The sequence below is a fragment of the Podarcis vaucheri genome (genome assembly GCF_965113315.1).
Source record: "Podarcis vaucheri genome assembly, chromosome: 10".
Taxonomy (NCBI): Eukaryota; Metazoa; Chordata; class Lepidosauria; order Squamata; family Lacertidae; genus Podarcis; species Podarcis vaucheri.
The window spans coordinates 32,547,580-32,563,923 of record NC_138748.1 but is presented as its reverse complement, the minus strand read 5'-3'; the positions used below and the strand labels follow the sequence as shown (position 1 = coordinate 32,563,923).

The 16,344-nt window shown below is 40.5% G+C and overlaps 1 protein-coding gene and 1 long non-coding RNA gene across 9 annotated transcripts in view; one reads left to right on the top strand and one right to left on the bottom strand.

Annotated features, from left to right (window-relative positions):
• LOC309542150 overlaps window positions 1-9,053 on the top strand; it is a 31,573-nt gene extending 22,520 nt beyond the window's left edge. The window contains exons 3-5 of the long non-coding RNA XR_014224118.1: window positions 1,953-2,227; window positions 7,331-7,489; window positions 9,016-9,053. This is a non-coding gene — a long non-coding RNA (uncharacterized lncRNA). The remainder of the gene's footprint in view (window positions 1-1,952; window positions 2,228-7,330; window positions 7,490-9,015) is intronic.
• Window positions 1-16,344, bottom strand: part of NAV3 (neuron navigator 3) — a 459,986-nt gene that overhangs the window by 389,544 nt on the left and 54,098 nt on the right. The gene's annotated exons all lie outside the window — the stretch shown is intronic.

The following is a 16,344-nucleotide window of genomic DNA, read 5'->3' as shown; positions in this document are numbered from 1 at the left end:
TTAAGCAGAATAATTAAAATAATTATATCGTAATTGAAACCTGCAGTGTGGTTATTGGCAGCTCAGCACCAGAGATTTTTCTTTTAATCTACACCTCACATCTCTCAGTAATGAATAGTAGCATAATTAAATACTTCAGCAATGATAATAAGAAGGGACTGCTGAAGTCCAGTAATGTTATGCATTGTTGACACTGTATCATAAACAGGAGGAAAAAGAGAATAATTTGATTACAGTGCATTCATGACTAGAATTCATGTTCTTGAACTTACCTCCAATTAACTTTTGCATGAAAAACTGACTGCGTTGCCAATGTTTTGTTTCAACATCAGTGGAGCGGGGGAGGGGGAGGGGGAGGGGGAGGGAAACATGGCACAAATGCGATGTGATTGAAACTACTATAATAGGAGTTAATCAAAAGCATCCAGAGACAGAAGATAATGTGTGTGTACATCTCAGTCCCTTCTCCTTGCAGATTTGATGAGCAGGAGAAATTGACTAAAGTTACTCAAGTTATGGTTCCTTCTCTTCTACTGATGAATTCTGCCCACTGTTCAATATTATTATCATTAACAAATGATATGCTATTTAGTATCTGCATGCATATCAACCATGTCCAAATATAAGATCATTATTTCCTGCTACATTTGTGTGTGTTTTTAACCAGGGGCTGATGCCCCTGCTTGCTCCATTCACCAACCCTCTTCCTTTACACCTGAGCAACTCCTCACTTTACACCTTGATGTCCCTGTGCCTATTCCTTCACCTCCCCCCCCTTCTCACTACTTGCCCCAAGCCCTTTACCTTCTCCTCACAGCCCACCCTTTTAAAGGAGAGTGGGAGGCGCATTAGCCAAATTGCTTTCTGAAGCATCTCCCCTCTGCTTTAAACACCTTCCCCAGATAAGGACCCATGGGTCAACAGGATGCTTGCTGGAGTAATGGGCTGCACCAGAAGAGATTCAGAGAAGAGGAGCTCATTAGTTCAAGGCTCAGTCATGATAGCTCTGGGTAATATGTAGAGTATGCATTATGGAACTACTACTGGCTTGTGTTTTCTGTTGGTCTACTTTAAATTTCATCCTAATTTCTCCTTTTTCTTCTTGTTACCTAAAACTAATGTGTATATACATATGCCCTTCACTTTTTTTCTCTGTCTTCATGTACTTTATGTAATGTAGACTAGTGCCTATGAAAATTCATGCCACAAAAAAAAAAACCAGTTAACTCTTTAAGGTAATACAGTATAGGGTTCCTGTTACCCACTGAGTCAGATCTCCCACTAGGCAGAGTGAGGTGGCTGCCTGAGGCATCTAATTTTGAGTTTAATGAAAGTCAAGCAGTGAGTATATAATTTTATTTATTATTATTGTAGGGAGAGAAGGGGGGGTATCAGGGGAGGGTTAGTACCTCTGGTTGGAGACACGTCATGCTCCTTCTGGGGTAATTTGTCCACCTTTGGTTCCCACCCTGCACTCAACTCTCACCTGTAGCTTTTAGAAGCTGTCAGCATGTGACAGCAGCCACACCCTGGGAGCCAGCTTTGATTGGTCGGCTAAACTATGGGTCTCCAACTATGGGTAGCCAATGGGTCTCAAACCCTTGCTGAATTAGGGACTTCTCCTGCATGCGAAAACAGGCTCTGGCAGATTGATCAGAGACCAATAGTGGGCCCAGCCAGTGCTATTTTTCTAGAAAAGGAGAAAAGGAGGTGTCGGAACTCACCATGAACACACACACACACCCCTTGTCCTCTTATAATGTCAACTGCACCCACTTGAGAAAGGCCAGAACTGAGTTCCAGCTGAAAAAAGCCCTGGGTCCAGTGGTCATGAAGATAGTTACTACATGTGCGGGGCAGGGAAGTGAGGGGCAGATTGGGCGTGTTAACCTAAGACGGTAGCCAGTCTAGGAGAAGGAAAACTCTGATCCTAAACTTCTGCTTCCTTGCAGCTATACTGATTCATGAGAAAGGCTTCAAGAGTAAACCCTGAGGAAAAGTACGTATCTGTTGCCTTTGGGAGAAGAAAAGGCTGAGGAGTAAACCCTACACTAAGACGTTTGGATGGCGTCTTGAACACCTCTTTCCATCAACTCTTGCAGTCAAGTTGGTGCCAGATGTATTGCTTTCCTTTCCTTTGGTCCATATCTGTGAGGCCAAGAGACAGGGTCTTGTCTGGGCAGCCCAGGACCTCCACACACACTGCCCAGGTTTGCATCCCAAAGAGGTAACTTTGGTGATGCTAACACAGCAAAAATAACGTGGGGCGCAGCAATTACAAGTTACATGTCTCTGCAGCTATAGCAGGCACTGTGATTCTACAACGGTTTGAATTCACCCCTGGAGGCACACTCCACTGTCTCTCAAAATAGACAGATGCCAAAAAGGGAGAGATGCTTGTGGGATATTTTGCCTCAGGTGCCAAAGTAACTCTACCAGCAGGGGGCAGGGGGCTGTTCCATCTCAGGCAGAACTATTTGCATCTCAGGCAGCTAAAGACCCACCTTTGTTCCAGGTTATTTTAAACACACACACAGAGAGAGAAATTAATATCTGCATTCCCACCTAGTCTTCAATCATACCTTCTCCAGGATTTCATTTTTATAAAAAAAACTTACAGAACAAAAAGGGAATAGTGTGAGCTTACAAAACTGTTTACAAAATTATTATTTTTTAATCACATAACAAGGAAAAGCAAAGGAAGTCAAGGCACAAAGTAGATTTTCAATGCATAAAGCTTTGTAGAAAAGATCTTTGATGAACAGGTGACAGGGGAAAGCGATCATCTTACTGGAGGTGCCATTCAAGCGCAGATTTTAGATCGTCACCCCCCCCCCCCCCGGTTTTTATGTCTAGCCTATTTACAAGTTGAAAACCCATTAAATATACTAGGCATGTTGCGTGGGCTGCACTTTAATTTTTGACATCTATGTATTATTAATGCAATCATCTGAACTATGCACATTCAGAGGACATGGAAAATTAAGAAAGATACAGCAATCAGAAATTAAATAAGGAGAGCACGTATTAAAGAGAATAATAAGTTAATTTTATTAAATAAATGAGGTGAATATAACTTCTGAACTAAATGATAATAATTTCATTCACAAAGAAGATCCTTTAGAAATAATATTTCTCTAAAAGCCATTGAAGCATAGGCTGAGTACATAACCCTAATTACAGCCCATTCTTTCCAGAAATTTTTATGGCTTGTCCTTCTTTTTGTTGGATTTTCATTATAAAAAGAAGAAAATGCGCATCTCCCTCACCCGTCCCCCATCTTGTCCCCAGTCCTCTCCTTCATCACACTTTTTTTTTCTTAGCCCTGTAATAAAGCTTTTCTTCATAATTTGTGTTCATTAGAAAGGTAATTATATTTTCAGAAGCCAAGGTGCCAATAAGATAACCTTAACATGTTTATTACAAAAGCAAGAGTACAGACGTGATTTTTTTTTTAAAGTAGAAAATGGGGTAAAATACACCGCCACTAAGCCAGCCTGGCACTGGGTACAGCAAAGGGCCTACTTTCGGTGGCACAAGTTGAGGGTGGAGAAATGACAGTAGCTGCCTGGCCACTTCCACTGAGACCCCACCCTAGTCAATCTTTCTGAACACATTACAAATGCTGTTGTCACCAATGACCCATCTTGAGATACGTCCCAAGCCATTACTGTGGCAAGATGTCTTCTGGCTCACAGTTGCTTGGAGTGGTATATGTGGACCCCCGCTCTTATAAGCATCTCCCCCCTTTCTGTTAATTCCAATGGGAAGCATAGTTCATTGTCTGCTGGCATAGTGTATGGCCATTTGGGGAAATGACCACGGACCAAAGGGGTTTAAGGTGCATCATTTCTGAACCCACCACTGGCAGTGTACCCATGACAGTGGTGGCATTTGCCACTGCCATGGTGAGATCACTAATGGCAAACCTCTTCTCTGCCATGGGAAAAGAAGTCATCGGCATCTAACAGCAGCACTCCCTGGGAACTTACAACTGCCCGCTGTGTGCTTGTGTGCATTTTCTATTACTATTTAGCCCCTTAATGGGAGTTGCAATCCTTATGTGGACTGACTCTTCTCCCAGTAGTATCTGTTTAATGCGTGCAACAATCCCATCATATGTCTTGTGTCTAATTATCTTGTTTAAAATCCCCATAGTCTCATATTATAATTGTGTTACACTGATGTTTTTTTCTTTTCATTCATTTTTCATCATTTGGATTCCATAATCAGAAATACTACCAGTTCCGCTTTCTGTTAATTCACTTCAATCCAATATGCCAGGACTCTGCCATTATATAAAGTTGTTATTGCATTATTGAAAGAGATGATAGGAAAGCAACTCCTATCCCACTCCACCCCTGCCGGCACACTCTAAGTGGCATCAGCAAGTATGTGTTGGGTTTATAACCCAGTCCTGCCATCACAAGCTCTGGGTGTTACTCCAATCAGTTTTTTTCATCAGGAGGGAGAAACTGGCCATATGTCTTTTGGATAGCCAAGGCCACTGCAAGCTTAACTACATTCTTGCCAATGTTGTGGCTGCTTTGAAAGAAGACTGGTTACAGGAAGCAGCCAAGTCTAAAACCACTTTGAGGGGTTCTCCCCCCCCCAATCAAGTGTTGTATAAATCTTATTAAACAAAACAAAACAAGAGCTAGGATGAGTGGAGGTTGAAAGACAGGTACCAGTGGCAGTTTTGTGGATGAAAAGAGAATATTGGGGGGCCAGGCTATAAAGAAAGGAACAAGAAAGATCAAACCTTTCTCCACCTCAGCCATTTTCCCTCAAACCCTACATCTAGGTGCTTCTCTCCCAGGAGAGAAGTTTAGTCTGGATACCTAACCAGTTAAATATGGCTAGCACAGCCTTGCCCCAACCAGGTCCCTTCACATCAGGTCTAACACATCTAGAGGACACCTGGCTGGGAAAGGCTGGGATCAAGGAAGGTAGGTGGTTGGAGGAAGACCAGCAGGACAGGGGAAATATTCAGCATTCCCAGATACATGTCCCTGCTGCAAAGCATCTGTATAGGAATTTCCCCCAAGCATTCATTCTGTACAGGAATATGGTACAATTAACTTTCTAGAATACAAGCCATTCTGGAATACAAGCCTTAGAGTTGTCATGCTTAGTTTGCTGCCCAGTACATATTATTCTCTGTGCCATTTCACCAGTTCCTCAAAATGCGTTACTCAGTTTGCCAGAATGGTTCATGCTTTCATTAGTTTAGCCCCCAGTAAATAAAACAAAGCTACTACTTCATTACAGCACTGGCTTTTATCTCACAATTATTTTGGATCCCTAAGTATTTTAAGCTTCTCCTCAGCATTTGACATTTAAGGTCCTATCAAATTAATGCTTTCAGCTATCTATATTCACTCATTATTTCAGTCATGCACATTGGCCAGAGGCTTGTCCCATTTAAAATCTCTTTCACATTTGCTTACACAAGCTTTTTTATTATTCAGACATTTGGTCCTTTTTATGTTTTCTCTCATTAACATGGAATTTCACAAGTCCTTGGTGAATAATTAGCTGTAGTAGGATCCTTAACTCTCACATATACATTTTTAATTTAGTAAGATGATCACCAAATTACTTCTGTACCATGAAGAATGGCATACAACTTCTACCAAAGTTAAAATAGCTACCAAATTAAAATAGAAAACATCCAAACTACCAAATTAAAATAGAAAACATCACATTTTTTAGGTTAATCACACAAATCCAGATAAGGGAATTTGCACTGGATCAAGGGATAAAACCAAGGAATAAAGGCCATTAGACTTGAGGCAGACATAAACTGTTTTACAGTACTACTCAAGTATTGGTGTGTTTCAATAATATACATGTATGCGTTTGTTTAAAAGATAGCTTATAATATTTTTTTAAAAAAAATAAGTATTTATTTACTAGTTTCCTGTTGGTTTCTGCTACGAATTCTGATCAACTCCACACCTGCTAAGGTTTAGTAAAACTGCAACATGTGGTGTTCTCACCCTGTTCACTAAGGCTGCATAAAAACCATAACATGACTTACCCCAAAGAATCCTTGGAACTGTAGATTTACCCATCACAGCTACAATGTCCAGCACCCAAAACAAACTACAGTCCCCAAGATTCTTTGGGGGGAGACGTGTACTTTAAACATGTGGTTTGCACACAGCCCAAAAGCCCCATCTTTTAAATCTTAAAGCATGCCATTCTTGTCCCCAAGTATAAAACACCTGATGAAACACAATTCTTAAGACTTTTTCTCAAGAACTATTCTATTGCCATGAGTTTGGTGATGGGGAGCAAGTAGACTGTATGTGAGACCCTTCTAACTTCTGGATCCAGCAAGTGTTAAAATATAACCCAGGCTAGCTTCCTGTGTTTAGGTAATAGCCTGAGTGATAGACCATTAAGGGAAACAAAGGGAAGAGTAGGGCACCTACAGGTGTGTGATGGCATCTGTGCAGATTTGGTCTTGCACATCTGTAGAAAATTCATTCATCTGGTTGTTGAATTCTTTTCAGTATTCTTCAGACTAGTCTGAAGTAGGGGCTTGCCAAATGCAACCAGAGAGTCACATCTCTCTCTTTCATACGTAATTCTTATGAAAAAGCTGAACTATAGACCCCTCTTATGTCATCAGAGGCTGTGGGTGGTGATTCATAGCTGAGTCTATGCAAGAAACAATATTGATACTCTCAGCATGAGACATACAGCAACACTATAGGTAAAAATTTAGTTTGTGACATGAGATGTGTGCCTACATTAAGGAAAAAAGAAAAATTGCATGGAGAAGATCAAGTCTATAGGGAGATCATGTCAGAGAAAGATAATAATGTTACCAATAAAAACCACGAAAACTTTGCAACACAATAGTCACACTGACTATGATATATAGGGTGGGAAGTAGTTTGACAAAGATTTGCTGCCAAAGAAAATACAGCCAATACTCAAAATTCTGTTGAACAATGGGTGTGTAAAATCTCTCTTATACCCATATACCAAATGACTATGACAGCACAGAAATGTTATGGATGTGATACAAGTCATCTATAATGCCAAGCACAGATGGACCATCAACATGGCCAACCATCAAGAAACCAGATGGACTTCTCATCGTACAGACTGAGATCAAAGACCAAAACAACTTTTGTGGCAGGTCTGATTTCTGGACCAATGCAATGATGAAACGCATCGATCAGTGTTAGAACAATAGACTTGTGATGGAATGGGAAAGTGTGCCATCAACTCTGAACTCATGGAAGAACAGAAACTGGTTGTGGGCGATGTGGTACAATCAGCAGGAGTCTATAAATAATTATTCTCTCTGCAGGACTGAAAGGATGCTGGTTGTTTGATAATGAACTTCTTCAATTGTACATCTAAAGATTTACACAAAATATTCCAGAACTCACAAAGGGAGGAGGATATTCAGAAACCCAACATAACAGACATGATACAAGCAGTGGTTTGGCAGCATCAAAACAACATGGTGAGTTCTTTCCACACAAACCAAATAATAGGGAATAGGACAGAAATACAGCTCTTTACAGGTTCTGCACCCTACCCATTTTTCTCACTTTTACCAGCACAGCTTTTTGTAAAGAGCAGGGGGCGGGGTACCCAGTCCTAGCAACCACATTTTCTACGTTGTTGTATCCATCCCTGTCATCTATGAGTTTTATTGCACTTCTGGAAGAGAAAATATAACAATTCCCCTTTAACAAAGCATCTCTTTTCTTGCCCAAGTGCTATGTAATCTTGTCCCTTTTTGCTATAGAGTATAAAAGAGCTTCACCCTTGTTCCTTTCATGAAGAGGAACCATTGTCTATGATACATACACATGAGAGATAATGGACAATTTAATCGAGGATATGCTGTGAATGGGGAACAGATACTGAGAAACAACTATCTCCAACAGCAACATCCTGCCCTGTTACATCAGAGATACCCTAAGAAAGCCAGCCCTCCATTTGCCAATGCTACTATCATTGCAACATAGGAAATGTCACCAAAAGGCAACAGGGCCAAAATCAGCTATCAGTTTGTACATCAGATTATTGTGAACTGTCACTACAGAACTATTATTAAAAGACAGAATTATATCTCTTTTGTGGCACTTGTGCAGTTTTGATTCTCCTTCTACTGCCATGCTCAAGGGGGCAAAGTTGGGATAGAAATCAAACGGCCAGCCATCTTATAATATAAGCTGCAAATGATCCCCATAAACTGTTAGATACAAGTAGTTCCCATTCTAATTCCATCAATATATACAATATTCTATCACTTGTAATTTGGAAGATACCTCTGGAATTCAAAGGCAAGAACTAGTAAGGTAAGTACAACAGATGCCAGGCTTCTAAAAATATGCACCATATATTAATTAATAAACCATCAAATGGAAAAAGTTCTTTGTAATATTTGAGCACAACATGGTCTACTTGTACACTGGAAACTGGAAAACACTTCAGCCCGATTCAGTTGTTTCCCCCTCAGGTAATTCTCATCATGTGAGGAGAGAGAATGGGAGCCTCTTCAGTGAAACTCCTTCCAGGGAGTCTTCTCTACTGATGTATGCTCTCTGCAAAATTGAAAGCCCTGGTAATTCAAATTCTAGATTGCATGGGAAGCCAACATGAGTATCATGAACTTGTTGCATAGGATGCTACTGGGTTGGGCTATCAGGAAAGCCACGAAAAAGGTGGAGGTAGCAATTGCCCCTCCTACTCTGCTGTGCATGTAATTGAGAACATGACTTAATATGGCTTAACAGGAATCACAGAGGATAAGCTTTTTTATTGTTTTCATTCCTAGTTAAGTACAGATGGATCAGTTTAAACAGCTGGACTAACCAATCGGCAAGCTAAGCATATGCTTAGGGCACCAGCAAACAAATAGAAAGATGTTTATGGGGGGGCACAGATTAGGAAAAGCATCTTGGGGAAAATCAGGATTTTTGTTAGACTTTCTTCACTATACACGCTTCCTTGATTTCTCTGTTCTCTTTTTATTGCAAGCAACTCCCCACTTGTGTGGGGATTCTCTTCCTGGTGGCTGGACACACGTAAGTCTGGCTCCCTTGTGGTGTCAAAAATGTGTGTGGGTGTGCATGGACATGCACGTTTGATTTGCCTGTACTTAACCCCACCTAAGCCAGGAGATGTCTTGCTAATATAGCATCTGTTTTCCTTGCATGGTTTTGATCTATCATGTGTTGCACACAACACACACGTATGTACATTTCAGCATACATGTAAATTTTGTGTTATTTCGGGGGGGGATATTTTAAGGTTTAGTACTGTTTTTATTCTGAATTATATATACAGGACACCATAATATTTTAAGTGTTTAGGGCCCGTAAAGGTCTTAATCTGGTTTTGAATGTAAATTTCAAAAAAGAAATAGTTATTGGATTTTATTTTTTTTAAAGGCATAATTTACAGTCCCAAGGAAACAAGGGCATGCAGACCCCATTAAAATATTAAAACTTAATAGCATAGATATTTAATACAAAACATCACACAAAGAAAAAGGAAGGTAGATCTTATGGTATTTAGAGAAGTACTTTTGGGCATCTTGGGCTTTTGTTACTGCAATTCCAATGCACACTTCTACTTTACTTCATCATTCTATGCTAATTCTATACAGGATTTAAATAAGATATCATTCCTAAGCTATTATGCTCTGACATTATGCTCTGACATTGAGAATGTTCTCATTTTAGACATATTCAAGCATACCCAAAAATTCAAGCAATTTTTCTTGAACTAGTACCAGGCTGCACAGAATGCAAAGATGAATGCTAAGCTTGTGATCAGACCAATCAGATGAAACCATAAATAAAGAACAGCAATGATTATAGTACTGCTTTAACATCCTCTTAGTATGAGCTACATATATCAAAGTCAAGCAGTATGCTGTGACAACGCTCAAGATGTTGGATTCCGATAACCTCTAAAGTCAATCTGAATGCCAGTGTTTACTGTCACTGCAATTAACTTTACAGCCAGGCATACCAATCATTATATTTATATGCACATGTGCGCACACATACATACACACAAAGAGAGATAGAGAGAGTCAGTTAATGAAGACAAGCTCCAACATCCATAATGAGACCAGACTTGTCTGTTCCATATGCAATTTATATGTTCTGCGCTAGCTCAACAAGGTTGATGGCAATCTATAGGAATGTAATAAACTGCCTTTTCGGGGGACAACCCTAATACTAAAGTAAACAATTAATTGTTTAACCAATTTTGTTTTAATTTGAAAAACCTCAGCATCAGTGATGATGTACAAATTAAATACAGTTGGTACCTCGGGTTACATACGCTTCAGGTTACAGACTCTGCTAACCCAGAAATAGCACCTCAGGTTAAGAACTTTGCTTCAGGATGAGAACAGAAATCATGCTCCGGCGGCACAGTGGAAGCGGGATGCCCCATTAGCTAAAGCGGTGCTTCAGGTTAAGAACAGTTTCAGGTTAAGAATGGACCTCCGGAACAAATTAAGTACTTAACCCGAGGTACCACTGTAATGGTTCCAAGAATGACAAAAAGCTATGAAAAAAAGAATTAAAATATCCAGACGAAACCTCATGGCTTACATACATCATTGTAAATGGCTTTTACAAAGCAGAAAGCAACAACAACAAAATAGCAATCATTCTGTGCTTAATATGTCTTCTGGCATAAAGGTGTGAGTGCATTTCTGAATACCATAAAATATGTGAATGTAACATTATTATAAAACAGGTGAAAGCCCATCTTGATAGAATGACTAGTGCTGGGCTGAAAATGCTCCCCAGCACCTTCCTAGACCTATCAATTTCTCATGAAAGAGGGGGATGTTTCTGGATACACTTCCAGGAGAAGACACTGAATTCTAGTAATTTGGTGGGTGCTGATGGCTTATCATTAAAGAAACTCATAGGTATCTTGCCTTCCCAATTTATTTCTAGCTTCCATTTTACTGGTAAGTAAATAAAGAAAGATTTTACTTTCTTGGGCTCCATGATCACTGCAGATGGTGACAGCAGCCACGAAATTAAAAGACGCCTGCTTCTTGGGAGAAAAGCAATGACAAACCTAGACAGCATCTTAAAAAGTAGAGACATCACTTTGCCAACAAAGGTCCGTATAGCACCTCAGGTTAAGAACATCCAGTAGTGATGTATGGAAGTGAAAGCTGGACCATAAAGAAGGCTGATCGCCGAAGAACTGATGCTTTTGAATTATGGTGCTGGAGGAGACTCTTGAGAGTCCCACGGACTGCAAGAAGATCAAACCTCTCCATTCTTAAGGAAATCAGCCCTGAGTGCTCACTGGAAGGACAGATCCTGAAGCTGAGTCTCCAATACTTTGGCCACCTCATGAGAAGAGAAGACTCCCTGGAAAAGACCCTGATGCTGGGAAAGATGAAGGGCACAAGGAGAAGGGGACGACAGAGGATGAGATGGTTGGATAGTGTTCTCGAAGGTACCAGCATGAGTTAACCAAACTGCGGGAGGCAGTGGAAGACAGAAGTGCCTGGTGTGCTCTGATCCATGGGGCCACGAAGAGTTGGACATGACTAAACGACTTAAAAACAACAACAAATATTGTTGCCTAGTCTCTACTCAATGTCTATAGTCTCTACTCCCTTTCCTGTACACGTCTCCCAGATTTAATCCCAGCCTAGTTCGCTTCCCATGATTCCTATATATCCCCTGTTTGGGCTTTTAAATTGGCAACTTTGAGTCAATTCAGGTTTAAGATAATGGGTGATAAAGTACATGATAAAGTACAAAGGTTAGTCTGTGGGTGTTTAGGTAATGGTAAAGGTAAAGGGACCCCTGACCATTAGGTCCAGTCGTGACCGACTCTGGGGTTGCGGCGCTCATCTCGCTTTATTGGCCAAGGGAGCCAGCGTACAGCTTCCAGGTCATGTGGCCAGCATGACTAAGCCGCTTCTGGCGAACCAGAGCAGCGCATGGAAACGCCGTTTATCTTCCCGCTGGAGCGGTACCTACGGTATTTATCTACTTGCACTTTGATGTGCTTTCGAACTGCTAGGTTGGCAGGAGCAGGGACTGAGCAACGGGAGCTCACCCCGTTGTGGGGATTTGAACCGCCGACCTTCTTATCGGCAAGTCCTAGGCTCTGTAGTTTAACCCACAGCGCCACCCGCGTCCCTCTGTGGGTGTTTACCATTCTCTAAATATTATAACCCTTTGATAATATATTCACCACCAGAGAAAGATGCCCGTGGTACTGACTTTCTGCAAGACAGAAGGGGTTCTCAGGTAAACACTGAAGTGATAACTGGGTTGGGCACCTGGATATAAACTGTACAGCCTCTCCCAACTTCAAGTGAAAGAACCTATTAGGCATAAGAGAAGCAAGCTTAATTCTTCTTCTACTCATTCTAAAGGTTACATTAACCTTTTTTAAAAAAAACCAAGGTAACAGACATTTGGGTGTAAAGGGGAAAGAAAAACCTAGTTCAGAGAAACAGTGTATTTCGTGATCCCTTTAAAGTTTTTAAAATGTTTTTTTCTTGAAGCAGGCAGTTTGCTACCTAGATTAAATGTCATTTAAAGTTCATTTGTGAATAAGAATTCCATCTCTCAATTCTAGTTTACCACATGGAGGTGGCAGTCAAATTCTATCAGCTTACAAAGTCGAAGCTTGCAATCTTATGCACACTTACCAAGAAATAAGTCTCATTTAATTCAAATGGGGTTTACTTATGTGTAGAGGGTTGCACTATTAAGGGTGCAATACTGTGCAAGCAAAGTACAATACTGAAGCCTGAAGTATGCTTCCATGAAAGCAAGTCCCACTAAAGTCAGCAAGACTTACTTTATTTGGGATTCGAAGGGCAGTACTATAGTATTTTATACTATAGATATATTTAATATTCCCAAAAGGTATTTAAAAAAGGGAAAGTCTCGGCTGTTATAATTTACCACGTCCATTGTGTGAAGCAAAGAGAGGAGTTTCCACAGTTTAGATGCTTCATTGATACTTGTTGGAAACAAGTAAATGGGAATACTGATTATAGATATAAATCTGCTTTGGCATAGGCACATGATTTGTATCCTCAATCACCCAATCCAATTTTGGGCTGATAACTCCATCGGGGTCAATCCTGGGGTTAAAGTTCCCCCCATTATGCAAATCAAATAGGCTGATCCTGCCATTTGAAGTATTCTACAGTCCGTGAGCCCACATCTGGACTTTTGGACAGAACCCTACCTTTGGACCCCTTTACTGGGGTACCCTGAATTTTTGTTATGGATCCAGGGGTGAGGCACCAGCTCCCTGTTGCTTTGGACTAAGGATCCAACCAAATTCCTCCCACACACACATCCCTATGGCAGCCCTATGCCAAGCCACCACCACCTGCAGATGGTAAGCAGTTTCTCTGTAATTGATTATTATGAATATTTGATTCAGAACAAGAGGTAGTACTCAAAAGGAGCCATGAAAGGTTTTCCATTTGTGCACCAGGTGTTGTGAATTCCTTACTCCCACTTCCTATAGCCACTCATGCCACTTCTGAAGAAATAACTAGTGCGAGACACTGGAGTCAGAATGGGAAAGCTGACCATTCATCTCTGGAATACTTGAAACTTGGCCAGAATAAACATAGGGTATATTTCCTATTAAAACATGCCCATTGAAACCAAAGCCTACTGATTCAAAACTTCAGTGCAAGTTGCAATACAAACTGTAATTTAAAAACAACCACCACCAAACTAAGAAATAGTTTCTTCCCCAGGGTAAACAAAACATACTCTCTATCTCCACCATTCCATTCCATTACTGGACTGGATATCTACTACTAAAGACAGAGAGTTCCATTAATTAAGACAGTAAGTTCCATTAATTTAACTGGAATTTGCTTCCACATATGCATGTTTCATCTGATAGCTTAATTGTTCAGCTAAACAATTAACACAAGTTTATGCAATATACGGTACCTTCCATTAACTGTTCCAGGGTAATACTTCACATACAAGCAACAATTTGATTCAAAAGCCCTGTTTTTCTTGTTCATGTTATCCAAATTGCTTATTTCCCCATAATGAAAAATAGGATGGTATATGCAAGTGTTGATTATTGTTAAATTCCTTTATCTAAAATAGAAAAGGCATACCTACAGTACTTCTCTTTCATTTCCAGTTAAGAAAGAGGAATCATCTACTCACATCAAATTATAGTACCAAGTTATCAATTAACTGTCAAGTTAAAGAACCTTCAGAAGCAACCTCTAAACCTACACAAATTTCTTCCTAAGCAGAGTCAAGTCATGTTGCACATTGTTGTAAAGTTCAGATTTTTAAAAGCCCAATACTCTTCAAGTCTCCCACACCCGCTAGTGATCAATGAAAAGACATATTGATTTTAAGATTCTTACCACAGAAGGATGCAAGACACAAGAGAATTTCATTTGAAGAGTTACTGACGTCATCTAGGTCACAGAATGTCAGTATCTATTATTTCTCAAATAGAGAGGCATGTAGCAGTAAACACATTACTGTAACTTCCAGAAACAGCATCTTGACAGCTATTATTATTAAGATGCAACTACACCATGAACCATGCTGGCAAACGGGTACTGAATATTTGATAGTGTTACATGCTTGCCAGACTCCTCTCAATTCCTAGATCCCATAAGTGATAGAATTTAATCAAGGCTCGGGGTGTTAAACTGGGTGTCAGACACTGAGTCCCTGGACCCAGCAGGTGGTAAAAGCTAAATAAGCCAGGCTAGCTTCTATGTGCAAGTACCTGGGTGATGGGTCATCAAGAGAACAAAGGGAAGGTAATGGGTCGTTAAGGAAGCAAATATGAACCCTGAGCACCTGGAATGCTGTCGGGCATTTTGAGGGGCTGTAGGGTTGCTGAGCGGCATGTACAGCCTTCAAAACGCCAGCTAAGCAAGTTTTGGTGATGTTCCCCAACAGCTTTTGGCAGGTCTCCTAAAAGAAAAGCTCCACAACTTTGAGCAATCTTTTAAGAAAAGCTCCACCCCAGGCGGTGGCAAGAGTTGCTATGCCACTGGCTCGGAGACTGGGATGACGTGGTACAATACAGAACCTGGTCTAGTTTTAAGGCTATTCTGTAACATTTATCCAATGTAACCATAGGTTAACAGAGACCTGTTTTCACTGGAGAAAACTTTATCATTCTTTACTTTCCATAGTGGGATTTTTGGTGTTTTCGCTCAGAAAGCCATTAGCCCTAGGGTGTGGTTGTTTGTTTGTGATTGGCTGTGGTGAACTTTGTTTACATGTGTGAGTGGGTGCTTTTGAATCAGGTTAGCCAGATTGATTCGTATGCTGTTGGCAGGTTCTTGTCGTTGTCTTGTTGGGCTGTGTGTGTGATAAAGGGGAGCCATACACAGTGAAGACATCTTCTTCTATTTGTCCCCGTGTCAGTTTCAGTTTATTGGTTAGCTTTTCTAATAAGGCTGTTTCCCATACTATTTGATACCACTGGTCCATGCTTGCTTACTCCTGACAAGTCTCTCCAATGTCCTGGCTATTACCTCTCTAACCACCAAAGAAATATAAGCGAATAGTAAAGAGAACCTGCACAAGCCATGCTGCCACAAAACCCCAAACATACACTAAGTAGAATAGAAACATTGCCACCCAACCCCAACCCCACTCACCATACCTCCCTCCACCTCTTTCCCCCTTTTCTTCCTAATGTAACACTAATGTCTCAGCAAATGAAACTAATCTGTAGAAAATGTAACTTGAAAAAAGAGACATTGCGCATACTTTCATAAACCAAGAAATCTTTAATTGCCATCAGCCCCTCATTGCAGAAAAAATAATAATTATACCATTGGCATACTGAATTATGTTGAATGTCAGATGGTCTGCAGGAAGGAAAACAAGATGACAGACACAGATTTTCCTCTGTGTCAGCATCTTGAATTTCAAATATTTCTTACTGATATACTATCATTTCAGTGCCTCATTTGTGTAGGTTACCAAACTCCCAAAGGCTCAGTAGCCACTGCAAAGATTTCTCTAAGCCGATTGATGTATTGTGTAGTTTGGTGTAAATGGATAAAAGCAGGATGCTTCATCTTCTGATGGGAAGAAAGGTCTTCTTCATTCCCTTCCCTGTTATGGAACCCAGGTTGTGGAACTCCCTCCCTAGAGAGGTTCAGTTGATCTGTCTTTTAATGAGTCTGCCCCGCCCCCCAAAGGCACTGAGCTTTTAGCATGTGTTGAAATTCTGTCTTCCTGTGGTGTTTATTTTAAAACTGAAGAACTGAATCCTGATCTTCATTTTTAATTTTCTGAAATTATTTGTAGCATTATGAACAACTTTATTGTG